This window comes from Pseudophryne corroboree, chromosome 2 (genome assembly GCF_028390025.1).
Source record: "Pseudophryne corroboree isolate aPseCor3 chromosome 2, aPseCor3.hap2, whole genome shotgun sequence".
Lineage (NCBI taxonomy): Eukaryota > Metazoa > Chordata > Amphibia > Anura > Myobatrachidae > Pseudophryne > Pseudophryne corroboree.
In genome coordinates this window covers 934363357-934383594 of record NC_086445.1, presented here as the reverse complement: position 1 = coordinate 934383594, position 20238 = coordinate 934363357, and the positions used below count along the sequence as shown (strand labels likewise).

Genomic DNA, 20238 nt, shown 5'->3' with positions numbered 1-20238 from the left:
AAGAAGCCCAAGCTAGCTGCAAGCAGGTAGGTTCGCTTCTTCTCCCCTTAGTCCCTCGTTGCAGTGAGCCTGTTGCCAGCAGGTCTCACTGTAAAATAAAAAACCTAACATATACTTTCTTTCTAGGAGCTCAGGAGAGCCCCTAGTGTGCATCCAGCTCGGCCGGGCACAGAAATCTAACCGAGGTCTGGAGGAGGGGCATAGAGGGAGGAGCCAGTGCACACCAGATAGTACCTAATCTTTCTTTTAGAGTGCCCAGTCTCCTGCGGAGCCCGTCTATTCCCCATGGTCCTTACGGAGTTCCCAGCATCCACTAGGACGTCAGAGAAAAAAGGGTTGAGATTGCCTAAAGGATAAAATAAAAAAGGGGCAGACTAGATGGGCCAAGTGGTTCTTATCTGACGTCAAATTCTATGTTTCTATGTTACATAGCAAATGACCACAAGCCTTTCAAGCGCATGGCTGCATGTCTAATGACATTCAATGGGCATGACCACTGACAATGACAATTCTTTATGCATTTTGCAACATCACGACATTCCTAATCTAAAATATTAAGTTATACTTCACTTAGAAAGGGTCTGCAAGATGGAATCGATGGGTTCAAAACTGGTTGGCACAAAAAAATTATCCCCATTTTGCACAAGGAATAGAGATGCAGTTATTGGTAATTACAGAAAGGAAAACCTCTATTCGCTCACTCTTTTTGGAGTGTGAGCAAAAAAACTAGCAAAGTTATCCTGCCCAGATAGTTTGCAACATAGTGGGACCACAAGGATAATTAAAGCTCCCCCTTTAAATTAAGTGAATGATAAATGTCAGAAAAGATATCAGAAACACCTGTGACAAATGTTAAAGATCACTGGCCATGGAATTAAGGCTACATATAGGGTGGTATTCATGTGACCGGCGGTCAGCAGACCGACGGTTACATGACCTCCTCCAAAATCCCGCCCCCTCACAATCTCAACAGTCGGCATGCCGACCAACAGGGACTATTTCTACTCGTGGGTGTCCACAACACCCATAGAGTGGGAAAAGAACCCGTGGAGGCCGAAGGTCGCCACCGAGCCCGCAGCGTGGCGAGCGCAGCAAGCCCGCAAGAGGCTTGCTGCACTCACCCCTCCCCGCCGGGATCCCAGCGTCAGTATGCTGCCGGGATCCCAGCATCGGTATGCTGACCGGCAGTCAGGAGACCATCGGTCAGCCATACCACACCCTACATACTAGCATTAACATTGTCTATATAAACAACAAGTCAGCTATTCTCACTGGTCAGGTGGAGGGGAACATTTTCTTGCATAAGGCTTTAACCCCTTGCCTTGCTACGTTGCACGTGATGCGTCTGCAGCCAGGAGTACCTTACCTGGCCAGGTAGCAACACATGCAACGCACTGCCGCTGGGTGTTTGGTGAGAGGTCTTTAGCCCATAAGGTCCTCAAAGTACATATTAAACAGTCACCTTCTTTGGTCTCCATCGCTATCCATTAAAATACCAAAATTCGATCTATACCTTCTAGGCCATATGTTGATTGCCACTAGGGCTGCAATAATGCAAAACTGGAAAAGCATGTCTTCACCTTTCCTGCATAAAATCATCGGAAAAATTCAGCATGCTTGCCTGATGGAAACCCTGGACACACCATATTGTTCATCTGCCTCTTCCCTATTGGTAAAATGGTCTAAACTGGCATGAATGTGTAACCAATGGGGAAGGATTTTCATTAAACGTTGACATACTTTAAATACCCTCTTGGGTATTACCAATGCTATGATTAAGCCCAATCCATCTATTTTTTCTATATATTTATTGTATCAGTATTCTTTTTATTTCCTTCATGACTGATAAAGCATATTGCAACCTTTATTGTGCTTACACTGTGACATGTGATCGCCTTCCCCTCCCCTTTTCTTTTCTGTACCCCCTTCTAATCTTTATTGAAAATCTTTAATAAATTATTCATGCTAAAAATACTGAACACATTAGAAACAATCTAAAAGACGTCCAGTGTGCCAGACCACTTTTCCTAATTCCATCCTTATGATCCTGGGAAAATGAAGTTCATTGGAATAACAAAAGTCTATGAAACTTGCAGAGGAGGTAACTTTGTGGCTGACATCTCAAACCTCAACTTTTAGATGTATTATTGTGTGTAATACCTAAAAGGTAATATGGTAGATTTGCTACGAACACTGGTTGAGAGTCTAATTCTTAAACAGATATATGGCAAAATTGAAAGTCTAATTTTCTTAAATACCAAACACCTATGGGCAAGCCTTTAAAATTACAATCAATCTCTTTTCCTGGTGAAGCTCATATTGATGATTCTACTGATCAAAGACCACATACCATCAATACCTTACAGATGCTTCACCAACAGAACTTAGGACCGTCTGTGTCACTGATAGAAACACCAAGCAGCCTGCCACAATACGATCCGGAACACAATGGATGTCGGGGTTATCACCCCTGCACCGACTCACAGTGGATCACCACTGGATCGAAAGCTGCTTAGTAACAAAATAAATCAGAGGCTTGCCAAGCTGGCACGACATATCCACGCTTCTAGTTCCACAATATAATTAGAGTAATCCACTGTCTGTATCTGCTCTAAAACTTCTGAAGGACTTAACTTATGGCCTATACACACTATGCAATATAGCTCACGATCTGAACGATATTGTGCAGTCCTAAATTATACTGCATAACGTGTGTGCATGATCCGACGTACGATGCGTGCTCTCGTGGGTCGCAGTCTTGATGAGGTGATATTGTGTGGTTTTGAACTCCAGTGATGACTGTTTCTAGACATCATTTGACATCGTTCTGTGTTTACACACGATCCGATCTGATATATCTCATACAGTATAATAGAAACATAGAATTTGACTGCAGATAAGAACCACTTGGCCCATCTAGTCTGCCCTTTTTTTAAACCATATTTTTATCTCAAAACTTGTTTGATCCTTATTTCTTTGTAAGGATATCGTTATGTCTATCCCATGCATGTTTAAACTGCTTTACTGTGTTAGACTCTACCACCTCTGATGGGAGGCTATTCCACTTGTCCACTACCCTTTCTGTGAAGTCATTTTTCCTCATATTTCCCTGAACCTACCTCCCACCAGTCTATGCATGTCCTATACGATATTGTATCATATGGGATCGCATAATGTGTACATAGCATTACTGTGCAGCCAGCTGTTATTGTAGTATTTGTATCATTATCTCATGGTTAGGTATTATGGGGTCTATTCATGTAGCAGTGAAAAGCCCTTTATCAGTGATAACAGGGCTTTTCACTGCTACCTTCTATTCACAGAAGGGGTTCTAATGAAGAACTCTCAGATTTCTCCAGCAGTGCCAAAGCTCCGTGTCAGGATTGCTTCTTCCCCATACAGCAGTATGGAGAGAGTGACTCATAGAAGCATGGAAAGCTCTACTTACCCGTTTGCTTCTCAAAACCCGTTCGCCATCTCAGGAGAAGAGCAGCAGAGACAGCCGTCTCCCCACCTCTTCCCTGTTTTCAATCAGAGGAAACCAGGGCATGTGCCAGGTTTACTCTTCTTGACTGTCTGTTGTCCCACTGCCCTCTTGTTGTGCTCCTACCCCCGCTGCTGCTATAAGGTGATTCAACATATCCCGTGTCACCTCCTCCTTACTAACCCCGCTGCACCAGTGCCCCCCTCGTTCTGCCCTACCCTCACCGCTGCTATAGCAAGGTGACACAACGTATGCATATGCCGGGTCACTTTCTCCTTACTGCCCCAAGTGCCTTCTCGTTCTGCCACTACCCCCCACCCCCCTGCTGTTATGGTAAGGTGACCAGACACATGCATATGCCGGGTTACCTCTGCCCCCTTGCCCAGCCCCCACCCTGCTACCAGCTCATTCGCCCATTACTGCCAGGGCTCTTTCCCGGCGCATGCACAGCAATAAAAAAAAATAATAATAATAATAATAAAAAAAGGAAAGAAGCCAAAAGGACAGAAGAACAAGGAGAAGATAGGATTGCCAAACAGACGGATCTCATCAGGGAAAAGTAAGGTTTGATGAATTGCAGGGGGGGGAGAACCCCTATAAGAATGCCATGCTTGATAAGTAAAACCTAAACATCACATTCTTACATGGATAGACCCCTATTACTTTTGCTGTCTTTTAGCATAAATATATATATATATATATATATATATATATATATATATATATATATATATATAAATAAATAAATGTTCCCTTCTGTATTGTGAGGAATGGTCCATGCTTTGCCTCCTGGATACAGACCGCATTTAAAATAAATAATAGGTGATCTTAAAAAAGTGACAGGTATTCTTTAAAGTTGCTTTGCTGCCAATTCTCAGCAACTCCACGCCCCCCACACACACACCAGTTATATCACCGCTTTCCTTGTAACTTATTGCCTGGTTCAACACAGAAACCATCCGTCCGATGGGGACAATGGCTTTACTTTTGGCTTCCAGTTGCCTACCAATAAATAAAACTTTATGCGCTTTCATTGCAACAAGTGTCAACAGATGTCTGTGTACATTTCACTCAGTACTGAATCAGAAAGCCCTTTTACAGTCCCATAAAGAAACATTATAAAAACTGTACACGACAGAAAACATTTCAACCCTTTTAATGACACGTGTATACAGTTACAGACGTTTGCCACGCCTGGAGCACCATAAAAAGCGGAACAATTTTCTCCTTCAAAGCGGTCTGCAAATCTGTACCTTCCAACAGACACACTATACTGAACTGTTTCCAACTGAACAAAAGCAGTTCCACTTACAGAAGAAGCAGGTCATGAACAGACATGGTTGGTCAGTTTAAAAAATATAGATGGATTTAAAGAATAGGATATTTTCTTGCCACGTTCCTCCTAGGTCACTTAAGAGAATGTAATCTAAAGTAAAGAGTAAATATTATCCTAAATGATAACAAGTACCGTAGCACTGTACAATTGGGGAAACAACGGCATACACAAAAGGGACCTGTAGGTACACACTGCTACGGGATCAGTATGAGATCCCGGGGGTCAGGAGAATGACGGCGAGCGCAGCGTGTCCCCTCGTGGGCTCGGTCGCCACAGGGTTCTATTCCCCCTCGGGTGGTGGCGTGGACCACCAGCCAAGTGGGTGAACTAGGCGCCGGTATTGTAGTTGGTGTCGGGATTCGGGGGTAGGTATCCTAACCGCCGCGATCCCGACCGGCGGTCAGTTGACTGCCTCCCACTGCTACAAAGGCCAAGGCACACAAATGGATGCTCGTGTACTCACAATATATACACAACAATTACACATAAGAGATCACTATTTTCAGACCAATGGACTTGTACTTTCCAAAAGCTGGGAAGCCTCAGTTTATAAAAAAAAAGAAGAAGATTAACCCCTTACATTCTCTGCTAACATACATTAATATTGACTGCAGACTACACATCTGGTGGAAACAGAAAATAACTAAAAACGTTCAAAGAAAAATCTTCGTAAATTCCATTAACTAAAATTATTCTATCACTCATCCATCCGTCTTACCGAGCTAGTGATCCTTGTGTCCCGAGCGCCATGGAATGAATGGACGACAAAATGTTTTTTTAAGCTGTCCAGTTTCCTGGGAAAAAGGAAGTGCGCTCTGCTTAATAAGCCTATCATTTGGAAAACATGTATCTTCAGGCTGTAAGTTATTTACAAAAACATCACAGGAAGGTCAACTTGTCCTGGCGTGTTTTCCAAGTTATTGTGTCTATGTCAATTAGCAGAGTAAAATAAATAAAAGCCAGAATTCTAGCACCTGTGGAAATTCTATAAATAATCTTATGGATTCTGCACACAATAATAAAATTAGCAGACCATCAATTACCCCCAAAAACGTATTATCAAAAGTCAAATATACAGCTAACTACACTTGGGTGTAATTCAATTAGCGGTGAGGTTCCGTCAGATCCAGAGGATCAGTTGGGGCAACTCAGGCAGCAATTTACAGCATTCTCAAATAACTGCATCTTTCATCATTGAGAAAGTTTCCCTAATATATGTAATACACACACACACAACGATGACCCCTGCCAAACACCACGCCACTGCTATCAAAGAATGTGGTCGTCAAGGTAATACCTTCCCCCTGATCCAGTCTTAGGCCAGATGCTAACGCACATGACTTGTTTCTGAATATTATACACCACAGACAAGCAGACAATTAATTTGCACGCTTACCTCTTTATAATAATATAATAATAAATGCTGCAATACCGTTCCTAAAATAAAACAATTACAAAAATCTTCCTCTCTCCAATTTTTAACTGGGAGTCTGTGGAACCTAGCAGCAACATCTCCGTGCTGTATTTACCAATAACCTTAGCAGGTGCTTTCTTGCAGATGGAACACTAGTCACATTCTAGTGAGTTAAAAAAGCAGGGTACTTTTTCCCAGTTTAAAAATGATGCGCTATTACCCAGGACAAACAATGAGGAACCAGATGCTGCCACAGGTACTTTCAAGACAAAAATAAATAATCATTCCATGGAATTCAAGAATTTAGAAACTTTGAGAGAAGCAGTAATCTTCTTACAGACTAGAAAACAAGATCTGAAGTAGCAGTGGAGACTAATTATACCCATGCAGTCAGCAATGCAAGAAAAAAGGGCGTATGTCAGTCTCCACATATTTCATAAGCTACTATGTGCTGGCACAAATATAACATTATAATAACCATACTGTGCTTGAGAAAAAAAAAATCCTGCAAGTCCAAACACAGCACACATCTTACAGTAATGCAGTTTAACAGAGCACAATTTTATTGAGCACGTAGGTATTCGTTCACATTTTGAAAGGTCTTCAAAAAAGCAAGACCTTTCAGTCCATGTAATTGTTTATAGTGGCATAACGGTCCAAGGTTAACAAGGGGGTTTCCTCATCACAATCCGATCTTCCCCTCTTCTCCAGCCCTGCTTACAGCTCCAAGGGGAGGGGGGGGAGAATTCAATTATTTTGAGCGTCGATATAATTATCAGGTGCCTGACGGAGCAAGTCAATTGTTCCGGGTGCCCAATAATGATCACGTTTGCAGCACCCAAACTGACAGGGTTTAACGTCTAAAGTCCTAGGTATTGGGCACAAATGGCCACAGATTTTTTGCATATTTCTTATTGACACCTCAGGAGGTAGAAGAAGAAATGTGTTGTCGTCCCCCCATGTCCCTCACGTCTGAATGGAGCAACAATTGAAGGGCTCCGTCAGTTGCCCACTAGTAGCAGCATGGGGGGAAAAATAAGAATTTACTCACCGGTAATACTATTTCTCATAGTCCGTAGTGGATGCTGGGGACTCCGTAAGGACCATGGGGATTAGCGGCTCCGCAGGAGACTGGGCACAACTATATAGAAAGCTTTTAGACTACTGGTGTGCACTGGCTCCTCCCACTAAGACCCTCCTCCAGACCTCAGTTAGGATACTGTGCCCGGAAGAGCGGACACAATTAGGAAGGATTTTGAATCCCGGGTAAGACTCATACCAGCCACACCAATCACACCGTATAACTCGTGATACAATACCCAGTTAACAGCATGATAACAACTGAGCCTCTCAACAGATAGCTCAACAATAACCCTTTAGTTAAGCAATAACTATATACAAGTATTGCAGACAATCCGCACTTGGGATGGGCGCCCAGCATCCACTACGGACTATGAGAAATAGAATTACCGGTGAGTAAATTCTTATTTTCTCTAACGTCCTAAGTGGATGCTGGGGACTCCGTAAGGACCATGGGGATTATACCAAAGCTCCCAAACGGGCGGGAGAGTGCGGATGACTCTGCAGCACCGAATGAGAGAACTCAAGGTCCTCCTCAGCCAGGGTATCAAATTTGTAGAATTTTGCAAACGTGTTTGCCCCTGACCAAGTTGCAGCTCGGCAAAGTTGAAGAGCCGAGACCCCTCGGGCAGCCGCCCAAGAAGAGCCCACTTTCCTCGTGGAATGGGCTTTCACTGATTTAGGATGCGGCAGTCCAGCCGCAGAATGTGCAAGCTGAATCGTACTACAGATCCAGCAAGCAATAGTCTGCTTAGAAGCAGGTGCACCCAACTTGTTGGGCGCATACAGGATAAAGAGCGAGTCATTCTTCCTGACTCCAGCTGTACTGGAAACATAAATTTTTAGGGCCCTGACTACATCCAACAACTTGGAAGCCTCCAAGTCATTTGTAGCCGCAGGCACCACGATAGGTTGGTTCAGATGAAAAGCTGATACCACTTTGGGGAGAAACTGGGGACGAGTCCTCAATTCTGCCCTATCCATATGGAAAATCAGATAAGGGCTTTTACATGACAAAGCCGCCAATTCTGAAACACGCCTGGCCGAAGCCAAGGCCAACAACATGACCACTTTCCACGTGAGATATTTCAAATCAACGGTTTTCAGTGGCTCAAACCAATGTGACTATAGGAAATCCAACACCACGTTGAGATCCCAAGGTGCCACTGGAGGCACAAAAGGGGGCTGAATATGCAGCACTCCCTTAACAAAAGTCTGAACTTCAGGTAGTGAAGCCAATTCTCTCTGGAAGAAAATCGATAGAGCCGAAATCTGGACCTTAATGGAACCCAATTTAAGGCCCATAGTCACCCCTGACTGTAGGAAGTGCAGGAATCGGCCCAGCTGAAATTCTTCCGTTGGAGCCTTCCTGGCCTCACACCACGCAACATATTTTCGCCATATGCGGTGATAATGGTTTGCGGTTACTTCTTTCCTAGCTTTTATCAGCGTAGGAATGACTTCCTCCGGAATGCCCTTTTCCTTCAGGATACGGTGTTCAACCGCCATGCCGTCAAACGCAGCCGCGGTAAGTCTTGGAACAGACAGGGCCCCTGCTGCAGCAGGTCTTGTCTGAGCAGTAGAGGCCATGGGTCCTCTGACATCATTTCTTGAAGTTCCGGATACCACGCTCTTCTTGGCCAATCCGGAACAATGAGTATAGTTCTTACTCCTCTTCTCCTTATTATCCTCAGTACCTTTGGTATGAGAGGAAGAGGAGGGAACACATAAACCGATCGGTACACCCACGGTGTTACCAGAGCGTCCACAGCTATCGCCTGCGGGTCTCTCGACCTGGCGCAATATTTTTCTAGCTTTTTGTTTAGGCGGGACGCCATCATGTCCACCTGTGGTTTTTCCCACTGGTTTACAATCATTTGAAAGACTTCTGGATGAAGTCCCCACTCTCCCGGGTGGAGGTCGTGCCTGCTGAGGAAGTCTGCTTCCCAGTTGTCCACTCCCGGAATGAACACTGCTGACAGTGCTAACACGTGATTTTCCGCCCATCGGAGAATCCTTGTGGCTTCTGCCATCGCCGTCCTGCTTCTCGTGCCGCCCTGTCGATTTACATGGGCGACCGCCGTGATGTTGTCTGACTGGATCAGTACCGGCTGGTTTTGAAGCAGGGGTTTTGCCTGACTTAGGGCATTGTAAATGGCCCTTAGTTCCAGAATATTTATGTGCAGGGAAGTCTCCTGACTTGACCATAGTCCTTGGAAGTTTCTTCCCTGTGTGACTGCTCCCCAGCCTCGAAGGCTGGCATCCGTGGTCACCAGGACCCAGTCCTGTATGCCGAATCTGCGGCCCTCTTGAAGATGAGCACTCTGCAGCCACCACAGCAGAGACACCCTTGTCCTCGGAGACAGGGTTATCAGACGATGCATCTGAAGATGCGATCCGGACCACTTGTCCAACAGGTCCCACTGAAAGGTTCTTGCATGAAACCTGCCGAATGGAATCGCTTCGTAGGAAGCTACCATTTTTCCCAGGATCCGCGTGCAATGATGCACCGACACCTGTTTTGGTTTTAGGAGGCCTCTGACTAGAGATGACAGCTCCTTGGCCTTTTCCTCCGGGAGAAACGCTTTTCTCTGTTCTGTGTCCAGAACCATCCCTAGGAACTGCAGGCGTGTCGTAGGGACCAGCTGTGACTTTGGAATGTTTAGAATCCAGCCGTGCTGTTGTAGCACTTCCCGAGATAGTGCTACCCCTACCAACAACTGCTCTCTGGACCTCGCCTTTATCAGGATCGTCCAAGTACGGGATAATTAAAACTCCCTTCCTTCGAAGGAGAATCATCATTTCCGCCATTACCTTGGTAAAGACCCTCGGAGCCGTGGAGAGACCGAACGGCAACGTCTGGAATTGGTAATGACAATCTTGTACCACAAACCTGAGGTACTCCTGGTGAGGATGGTAAATGGGGACATGTAGGTAAGCATCCTTGATGTCCAGCGATACCATGTAATCTCCCTCGTCCAGGCTTGCAATAACCGCCCTGAGCGATTCCATCTTGAACTTGAATTTTTTTATATATGTGTTCAAGGATTTCAAATTTAAAATGGGTCTCACCGAACCGTCTGGTTTCGGTACCACAAACATTGTGGAATAGTAACCCCTTCATTGTTGAAGTAGGGGCACCTTTACTATCACTTGTTGTGAATACAGCTTTTGAATTGCCTGTAACACTGCCTCCCTGCCTGAGGGAGTGGTTGGCAAGGCAGATTTGAGGAAACGGCGGGGGGGGAGACGTCTCGAATTCCAGTTTGTACCCCTGAGATACTACTTGAAGGATCCAGGGATCCACCCGTGAGCGAGCCCACTGATTGCTGAAATTTTTGAGACGGGCCCCCACCGTACCTGGCTCCGCCTGTGGAGCCCCAGCGTCATGCTGTGGACTTAGAGGAAGCGGGGGAGGACTTTTGCTCCTGGGAACTGGCTGTATGCTGCAGCTTTTTCCCTCTACCTCTGCCTCTGGGCAGAAAGGACGCGCCTTTAACCCGCTTGCCCCTATTGGGCCGAAAGGACTGTACCTGATAATACGGTGGTTTCTTTGGTTGTGAGGGAACATGGGGTAAAAATGTAGACTTCCCAGCTGTTGCTGTGGAAACGAGGTCCGAGAGACCATCCCCGAACAATTCCTCACCCTTATAAGGCAGAACTTCCATGTGTCGTTTGGAATCTGCATCACCTGTCCACTGCCGAGTCCATAACCCTCTCCTGGCAGAAATGGACATTGCACTAATTTTGGATGCCAGCCGGCAAATATCCCTCTGTGCATCCCTCATGTATAAAAGTGCGTCTTTTATATGCTCTACGTTTAGCAAAATAGTGTCCCTGTCTAGGGTATCTATATTTTCTGACAGGGAATCTGACCACGCAGCAGCAGCACTGCACATCCAGGCTGAAGCTATAGCCGGTCTCAGTATAACACCTGTGTGTGTGTATATAGATTTCAGGATAGCCTCCTGCTTTCTATCAGCAGATTCCTTCAGGGCGGCCGTATCCGGAGACGGTAGTGCCACCTTCTTTGACAAGCGTGTGAGCGCTTTATCCACCCTAGGGGATATTTCCCAGCCTGACCTATCCTCTGGCGGGAAAGGGTACGCAATTAGTAACCTCTTAGAAATTACCCGCTTTTTATCAGGGGAAACCCACGCTTCTTCACACACTTCATTTAACTCTTCAGATGGAGGAAAGCTACTGGTAGTTTTTTCTCTCCAAACATAATACCCTTTTTTGTGGTACCGGGGGTAACATCAGAAATGTGCAACACATTTTTCATTGCCTCAATCATGTAACGTGTGGCCCTACTGGAAGTTACATTAGTCTCTTCGTCGTCGACACTGGAGTCAGTATCCGTGTCGACATCTGTGTCAACCATCTGAGGTAAGCGGGCATTTTAGAGCCCCTGATGGTTTTTGAGACGCCTGGGCAGGCACAGGCTGAGAAGCCGGCTGTCCCACATTTGGTATGTCGTCGAACCTTTTATGTAAGGAGTCGACACTATCACGTAATTCCTTCCACAGCACCATCCACTCAGGTGTCGACCCCGCAGGGGGTGACATCACATTTACAGGCATCTGCTCCGCCTCCACATAAGCCTCCTCATCAAACATGTCGACACAGCCGTACCGACACACCGCAAACACACAGGGAATGCTCTGACAGAGGACAGGACCCCACAAAGCCCTTTGGGGAGACAGAGAGAGAGTATGCCAGCACACACCAGAGCGCTATATAACACTGGGATCCCACTATCAATGAGTGTTTTCCCTATAGCTGCTTTTTTATATATATTATATATATATATAATATCTATACTGCGCCTAAATTTAGTGCCCCCCCTCTCTTTTTTACCCTTCTGTAGTATTCAGACTGCAGGGGAGAGCCAGGGAGCTTCCTTCCAGCGGAACTGTGAGGGAAAAATGGCGCCAGTGTGCTGAGGGAGAAGCCCCGCCCCCTTTTCGGCTGACTTTCTCCCGCTTTTTCTGTAATACTGGCAGGGGTAATTTTACATCTATATAGCCTCTAGGACTATATATGATGTATATTTTTCCAGCCAAGGTGTTATATATTGCCCTCAGGGCGCCCCCCCCCCCCCCCCCCCAGCGCCCTGCACCCATCAGTGACCGAAGTGTGAGGTGTACATGAGGAGCAATGGCGCACAGCTGCAGTGCTGTGCGCTACCTTGGTGAAGACCGAAGTCTTCTGCCGCCGATTTTCCGGACCTTCTTCGTGCTTCTGGCTCTGTAAGGGGGACGGCGGCGTGGCTCCGGGAACGAACACCAAGGTCGGATCCTGCAGTCGATCCCTCTGGAGCTAATGGTGTCCAGTAGCCTAAGAAGCCCAAACTACCACCTGTTAGGTAGGTTCGCTTCTTCTCCCCTTAGTCCCTCGCTGCAGTGAGTCTGTTGCCAGCAGATCTCACTGAAAATAAAAAACCTAAATATACTTTCTTTCTAGGTGCTCAGGAGAGCCCCTAGTGTGCATCCAGCTCAGCCGGGCACAAGAATCTAACTGAGGTCTGGAGGAGGGTCTTAGTGGGAGGAGCCAGTGCACACCAGTAGTCTAAAAGCTTTCTTTATAGTTGTGCCCAGTCTCCTGCGGAGCCGCTAATCCCCATGGTCCTTACGGAGTCCCCAGCATCCACTTAGGACGTTAGAGAAACAATAGAATTGCCTTCCTACAATCACCTTATGAAAACACCTGGCGTAAATGGATGTGGGTAAATCTTTTGTGTCGGAAGAGTATTTTTTATCCAGAAAACGCATGGCTCCTAGCTCTTGTACTGATCAACAAGGTCCACACAAACTGTTCTGCAGAGTCAGCAGATTCTATGGGATAAGGAAGGAAGTCAACCATTCAAAGCAATTGTTATGCAACTGAAATACTTGTGTTGGACAATGACCTGGGTATCCTCACAAAGTCAAAGCTGTCCCTTTGGCTTACCGAAATAAATGCAAGCAATTATGAGCTAATATACTGGAATTACAACAGGACTGAAACTTACATATATTAAGAAAAAAATACAGGAGCAGCCCGAGATATCAATTTAACACAACTCTAACAACATCTGTAGCTTTATCTGACATAAGCTGCTCTTACACAAAACACTGTAGAAGAACATTTCATTAATCTTGCCCTAAAAGTCTGGACAGTTGGGAAGAGGATGTTCTAACAAAGGATACAGTAAGGGCGTGTTTGCAGAACTGCGGACAGATGCAGACAGGCACACATGCCCCTAACAAAGGAGTAATGTTACAGGTATATGCAAATAGTGGCAAATTGATGGGCTTGATTCAATACAATGTCAGGGGCTATTCAATTTAGTGCGCAGTGGCAGCCGACGACGGGCTTTCTTCTTGCACCCGAGAGTAGTGCAAGCAGAAATCCGACAAAAAATCCATTGCGATGCTGATTTCTGCCCTTAGTGCGGCAGAAACAGCATCGCACCAGGCACTTAAGTCGGAGAATGCCGGGTCTCACGACAAAAACACCCTGTTTAGTTCGGGAGAACGGGAATTCTTCGACTTACCATAGCACTAAATTGAACAGCAGCGGGAGCGAATTCCCGGCGCTATTCAACTCGCATTGTATTGAATTGAGCCAAATGATTGGTGATTTTGTAGTCCAGAGATAGATAGATAATTATTATCATCCTTTATGTATATGGCACCACAAGGGATCTGCAGTGCCCAATTACAAAGCACATAAACAAATAAGCAAAAACAAGTAAACAGTGACTTACAGTACAACACAATATAGGACAAGTACAAGGTATATAAACATGGCTGCATCACCAGACAACACTGAAGTAACTATCAGGGGTGGTCTTCAGGTTGCCGGCGTCCGGGCCTCCCGACGACCACCATACCGGCGCCGGCATCCCGACCGCCGGCATACCGACATCTTTTCTCCCTCTTGGGGGTCCACGACCCCCCTGGAGGAAGAATAGATAGCGAGACACGCGTAACGCACCACCGCACCTGCAGCGTGGCGAGCGCAGCGAGCCCGCAAGGGGCTCATTTGCGCTCACCCAGCTGTCGGTATGCCGGCGGTCTGGATTCGTCGCCGGTATGCTGGCCGCCGGGAGCCCGACCGCCGGCATCACCTACTACACCCAAGTATCAGGGTGGCAGACAAATGAGGGATTTGGTGCCATCAAAAGGGAGTATTGAAAAGAAGATAGGTTATGTAAGAGACATAAAAGCACGAGGGAAGAGGACCCTGCTGGTGAAAGCTCACATTCTAAAGGGGAGGGGCACACAGACAGGGGTGATATAGATGGGGTAGAAAGTGAGCATGGGCCACAGAGGGCTCAGGGTTGAGTGAAGAAGTGGGTCTTGAAAGCTCGTTTGAAGTTTTGTAGAATGGTGGCGAGTCTGAGAGGGAGAACTGCAGTGTTCTGCTGAGTGATTTGGAAATAAAGTATAAAAGAATGAGACATATGTACTTAACTAACATTCCAAACTAAAACAGAGCAATTTTTCATTGGTAATTACATATGGTTAACAATTACCTCCAATGTTACCAGGACCCATAGCCAGTCATCATTGTCATTTCTTTGTAAGAATTATATTTACTTGGCATTTAAAAAAAAAAAAAATGCTCACATCCAGACATTTAAGGGGCATTCTCAATTAAAAAAAAAAAGTCACACTGATAAAGAATAGCAATTTGTTTAGGTGATATACACAGAAGGCAAGTACTATTTATTTTACACAAAAACAAATTATAATGCTAATTGAAGTTATGATACTTTATTCAAATGACAGCTATAACTCTATAATCGTCAGCGGTTGCTGTTAATAGCCCATTAATTACAGTTTCACAAGCTCATTTTTTCGTTTGAAAGCTCGTACTGCAATTAGGGAATACTACAATAAACTTTTTTTCAACACATACCAAACCAGGATGGCAAAGGACGCATATTACAAACAATGGGGCAGATGTATTAACCTGGAGAATGCATAAGGAAGTGATAAACCAGTGATATGTGCAACGTGAAAAAGGCACCAGCCAATCAGCTCCAATATGTAAATTAACAGTAAGGATCTGATTGGCTGCTGCCTTTATCACCTTGAACATATCACTGGTTTATCACTTCCTTATGCCGTCTTCAGGTTAATACATCTGCCCCATTATGTGGGAAATTAAAGTGTTTCTGGCCACCCATTGGGCATTACTGAAATGTTTCGCCAATGGGCATGAGTGCTGCGGGTGCGTACTACTGATCACGCATGTCACGTCCAAAAGTAGAGTGGCCAAACCTTTGCAAACAACCAAGAACGCCTAATGGGCCCTTGCTGCCATCAGCAAAACAACTGAATATCACCCATCTGGGCTCCCATTGACTCTACCACCCCCCACCCCCCTCCATATGGATACATTTTGATTTGGAAACATGCAAATAAACAGTATGCAAATGTGTTACAGAAATGCTTTGTGTGCAGACACGAGAGCTGTAATGCCTACCAGTAACATTACCGGCTTCTATCAGAAAGGAAGGAAAAGATGGAAAGGGTGCAACTGTCATTTCCTTTCATAGACAGAAAGACTGATAACCAAGCAGAAGACGCAGCATTAATTATTCATTATGTGTAGAGACGGAAAACAAACATGTTACACATTTAATGAGACAACATGTTAAACATTTTAGGAAATTGCTGCAGTTTCTTACTTAAAAGGAGAAACCACATAGAAAGCATAGAAAAACCAAAAAAAAAAAAGATAATTCTATTTATATACAACATAACTATACAACACACCACAAATTTTGATGAAGGGGCAGGTTCCCCACTTGGGATACCAGTGACTATGACAATAGCTGTGTACACGCTAAGCAAAATTTTTAGACAATCTTTCTCTTTTTCACCCTTCTGATCATAATTGTTTCAATATCGTCCAGTGTGTACGCTAAGACCGATGGGTGATGTGCGCTCCCACGGTCCGTCATCATCCCCCTCTGTCACCTGTGCATACAGCTCAATTTGGATATACAGGTTGAGTATCCCATATCCAAATATTCCGAAATACGGAATATTCCGAAATACGGAATGTTTGGAGTAGAACAGAGATAGTGAAACCTTTGTTTTCTGATGGCTCAATGTACACAAAGTTTAATACACAAAGTTATTAAAAATAATGTATTAAATGACCTTTAGGCTGTGTGTATAAGGTGTACATGAAACATAAATGAACTGTGTGAATGTACACACACTTTGTTTAATGCACAAAGTTATTAAAAATATTGGCTAAAATTACATGCAGGCTGTGTGTATAAGGTGTATATGAAACATAAATGCATTCTGTGCTTAGACTTGGGTCCCATCACCATGATATCTCATTATGGCATGCAATTATTCCAAAATACGGAAAAATCCGATATCCAAAATACTTCTGGTCCCAAGCACTTTGGATAAGGGATACTCAACCTGTATCATCAAAAACTGCATGTACTGGCCGGCCATGGTGTGATGTCACTGGACTATATCGTCCAAGTGTACGCGCTATATCGGCTGCCCAGCAGGGCCGGTGCAAGGTTTCTCGGCACCCTAGGCAAAACTTCTGCCTTCTGTCCCTTCCCACCCTTCAGATGAAAGGCATGCTGCTCTAACCCCCTCCCCCCTACTCTGTTAAATGTCTGCTGTTCTACCCCCCCCCCCCCAAAAAAAAAAAAATTTGCATGCATGCTGCTGCTCATCTCCCCAGACTGTGTGCATGCCTGCTCCTCATCTCCCCCCTCCCCACACTGCTGCTCTCGCCCTCTTTCTTTATCAATGCAGAGAATGCACTGTGCAGCCACCTTACCTGCAGGCTGCAGTGCAGAGTTGGAACTGAGTAGTCTGTGAAAGAGCCTGGAATGAAGAGCAGTGCTGCATGTCACCCCCAGCCAGGACTCCAGGAGCTGTCAAAGTTACTGCCTGTGCCGGGTGGAGGTGGAGCTGGAGGCTGCAATACGGGAGCTTATCAGTCATGGCTACTGTAAGATACGCATTCTGGGGGATTGCAGTGGCTGTGAAAGGTAGGACTATGCTACCTTTTTTAGGCAGCTGTAGCAGCCCACCCCCTCAGGTCCCGGCGCCCCTAGGCAGCTGCCTAAAGCTGCCTAGTGGAAGCTCCGGCCCTGCTGCCCAGGAGTCATGGGAAAACACTAGACAATATCGTTCAAGGAGCGCATCGTAAAGTGTGTACCCACCTTAGCTTTGTCTACAGTGTGGCAGTAGAGGTGTTGACTCTACTCTTGTGACAACAAGGTAAAAGGTGTCAGACAGGGTTGTAAAAATAAAAAAAGCCTTTTATTGTTTAAACCAGTCTTTTTTGCATTAGTGGTTTCATGAAAAAAATGGACTCCTGCTTATCATATTAATACTGTGAAACACTGTGTATTAGAAACCTTGATTATTCATGTTTTAATGCTCTCTAACTACAACAATCCAAAGACATCGTTCACTGGGCCGATTCAATGGTTTTCTTTGCCCCCTGCTGGGCACCTAAAGCAATGGGAGTATAATCGGAGCTATTCAATTGTTGTTCCGAACAGACACCCATTACCAGTTAAAGCAAAGCGGCTAAACTCATTTAAAGCACTTGAATGGGCATCCAAACTACGGACATTTTAACACATTTTCAGTCTCATCCCCTGAGGGTGTAAAAAAAAAAAAAAAAACACAGCCAACCCTGGTGTCAGGGCAAAACCCTCTATTGAGGTGCCTCTTGTGGAAATGTGCCACTATTTTGCAGGTTTTTCCTACCCTGTCGCACATAAGCAGTACTTAAGGCAGTTCGGATGGTGTAATGGTTAGCATTACTGACTCACAGCACTGAGGTCATGGGTTCGATTCCCATCATGGCCCTAACTGTGTGGAGTTTGTATATTCTCCCCGTACTTGCGTGGGTTTCCTCCGGGTACTTCGGTTTCCTCCCACAATCCAAAAATATACTGGCAGGTTAATTGGCTACCAACAAAAATTTACTCTAGTGTGAATGTGTCTGTGTGTACATGTGATAGGAAACCTAGATTGTAAGCTCCACTGGGGCAGGGACTGATGTGAATGGCCAAATATTCTCTGTAAAGTGCTGCGGAATATGTGTGCGCTATATAAATAACTGGTAATAAGCGTGGCTTGTGAGACACGGAACAATAGCAGAGTATCACACCATCCTGTCATGTGCTAGTTCAGGAGGGAGGTGGTGAGAAAGGATTGCCACCAACGCCATCATTTTTAAATCAATACCCAAGAAGACAGGAAAATTAATGACAAGCCAGGGGGGAAAAAAGTGCATCATAAAGAGAAGAGATAAATCAGGAAGGAAAAGCTGCAGTATAGTTTACACCATTTATTATATAGCACCAGCATATTCTATTGCTCTTTACAATTTGGAAAAAAGCTAGAACCTGAATAGAACAGTAATAAAACAAGACTGGGTAATAACAGACAAAGAGGTTAGGGCTGTAACACACTGGCCGGTTTCTCCCGGATGGCAAAAAGCCGGACAAACTTTGTCCGGCTTTTTGCCATCCGGGAGAAACCGGCAGAGTCTCGCACACAGGACGGCTTTGAGCCGTGTGTGATGCTGTGCGCATGTGCAGCATCAGACACGGCTTCAGAAAAAAACCGTTGTGTGTGAAAGCTCCCCTTCACACACACGGTTCACTGGCTGCAAAGACGGCCCGGCGGCCGCCCGGCCGCCGGACCTTCCAGTGGTGAGACCCGGCTGCAACCCGGCAGCCGGGCCGGGGCCGTGCAGTGTGAAGGGACCCTAGCTAGCCCTCACACTGTTAACTACAATGCCGGCACAGGAAAAAGCCGTCCGGCTTTTTCCCGGCCGGCAAAAGCCGGGTAGTGTGTTTTAGCCCTAAGAGGGGCTTGTTGGCAAGCTTACAATCACCCTGGGCTACTAATATTATGGTTATAGATTATTTATATATCACCACTATTTTAGGCAGTGCTGTGCAGAGAATAGTCAGCATTCATATCCCGCTCTACTCCATTGAAGATTACGACAAGACTAGCTAACAACCTAGAAGAAATCCATGCAAACCTGGGGAGAACATACACACTCCACACAGATCATGTAGTGGATGGGAATTTAACTCATGACCCCAGTTCTGTGAGAGCAGCCACACACACTGTCACCTACTACAATCCAAGAAGAATATGTACATGCCGGGGTAGAAAAGTAAGGCTGAAGACATGTGATACTTGACTTCTGTATAGCCACGCGCTCTGAATAGTCAGCAATCCTGCCACCTTACAAAACATCTAACGGAAAGGGTTTTTTTTTTGTTTTTTGTTATCACCATGATAATTTTATATACAAAAACAGAATAGAATTTATTTGGGGCAGTAACCTGTTTTAGTTAATCTATTTGTAACACAGCACCTGTATAAAATTAGCTATTATGTAGCAATCAAACACACTAAAAAAAGATACGTACATTTGTCACAGGCATATTATTCGCATTATGCAAGAAAACAATCTTGCAACATACTTGTTAGCATATCTCTGCAGCCTGGCTATATTGTTGCCATATCCATGTCCGATGGCCCTTAAGCATTTACATGGTTTTATTCAGATTACATGTATCAGAGGTCCTGAATATCAGCAACCTACCCAAGGGGTGTAGTATGGTATGCCGGCGGCCGGGCTCCCAGCGACCAGCATACCGGCGCCGGGAGCCCGACCGCCAGCATACCGACAGCGTGGCGAGCGCAAATGAGCCCCTTGCGGGCTCGCTGCGCTCGCCACGCTATTTTATTCTCCCTCCAGGGGGGTCGTGAACCCCACCAGGAAGAAAAAAAGTGTCGGTATGCCGGCTGTCGGGATTCCGGCGCCGGTATACTGTGCGCCGGGATCCCGACAGTCGGCATACTGAAGACCACCCTTCCCAAGACCACTGATCTTGTAAACTGTTCA

General features: G+C 45.4%; 1 protein-coding gene across 3 annotated transcripts in view; it reads right to left on the bottom strand.

Annotated features, from left to right (window-relative positions):
* The window catches only part of ST3GAL6 (ST3 beta-galactoside alpha-2,3-sialyltransferase 6), a 358764-nt gene that overhangs the window by 248578 nt on the left and 89948 nt on the right, over positions 1 to 20238 (bottom strand). Inside the window, exon 1 of one of the 3 annotated variants that reach the window (XM_063956266.1) lies at positions 5539 to 5561. The exons of the other annotated variants lie outside the window; for them this stretch is intronic. The gene's annotated coding sequence lies outside the window, so the exon portion shown is untranslated. Of the gene's footprint in view, positions 1 to 5538; positions 5562 to 20238 lie in introns of those variants that run through there. 3 annotated transcript variants of the gene reach the window in all.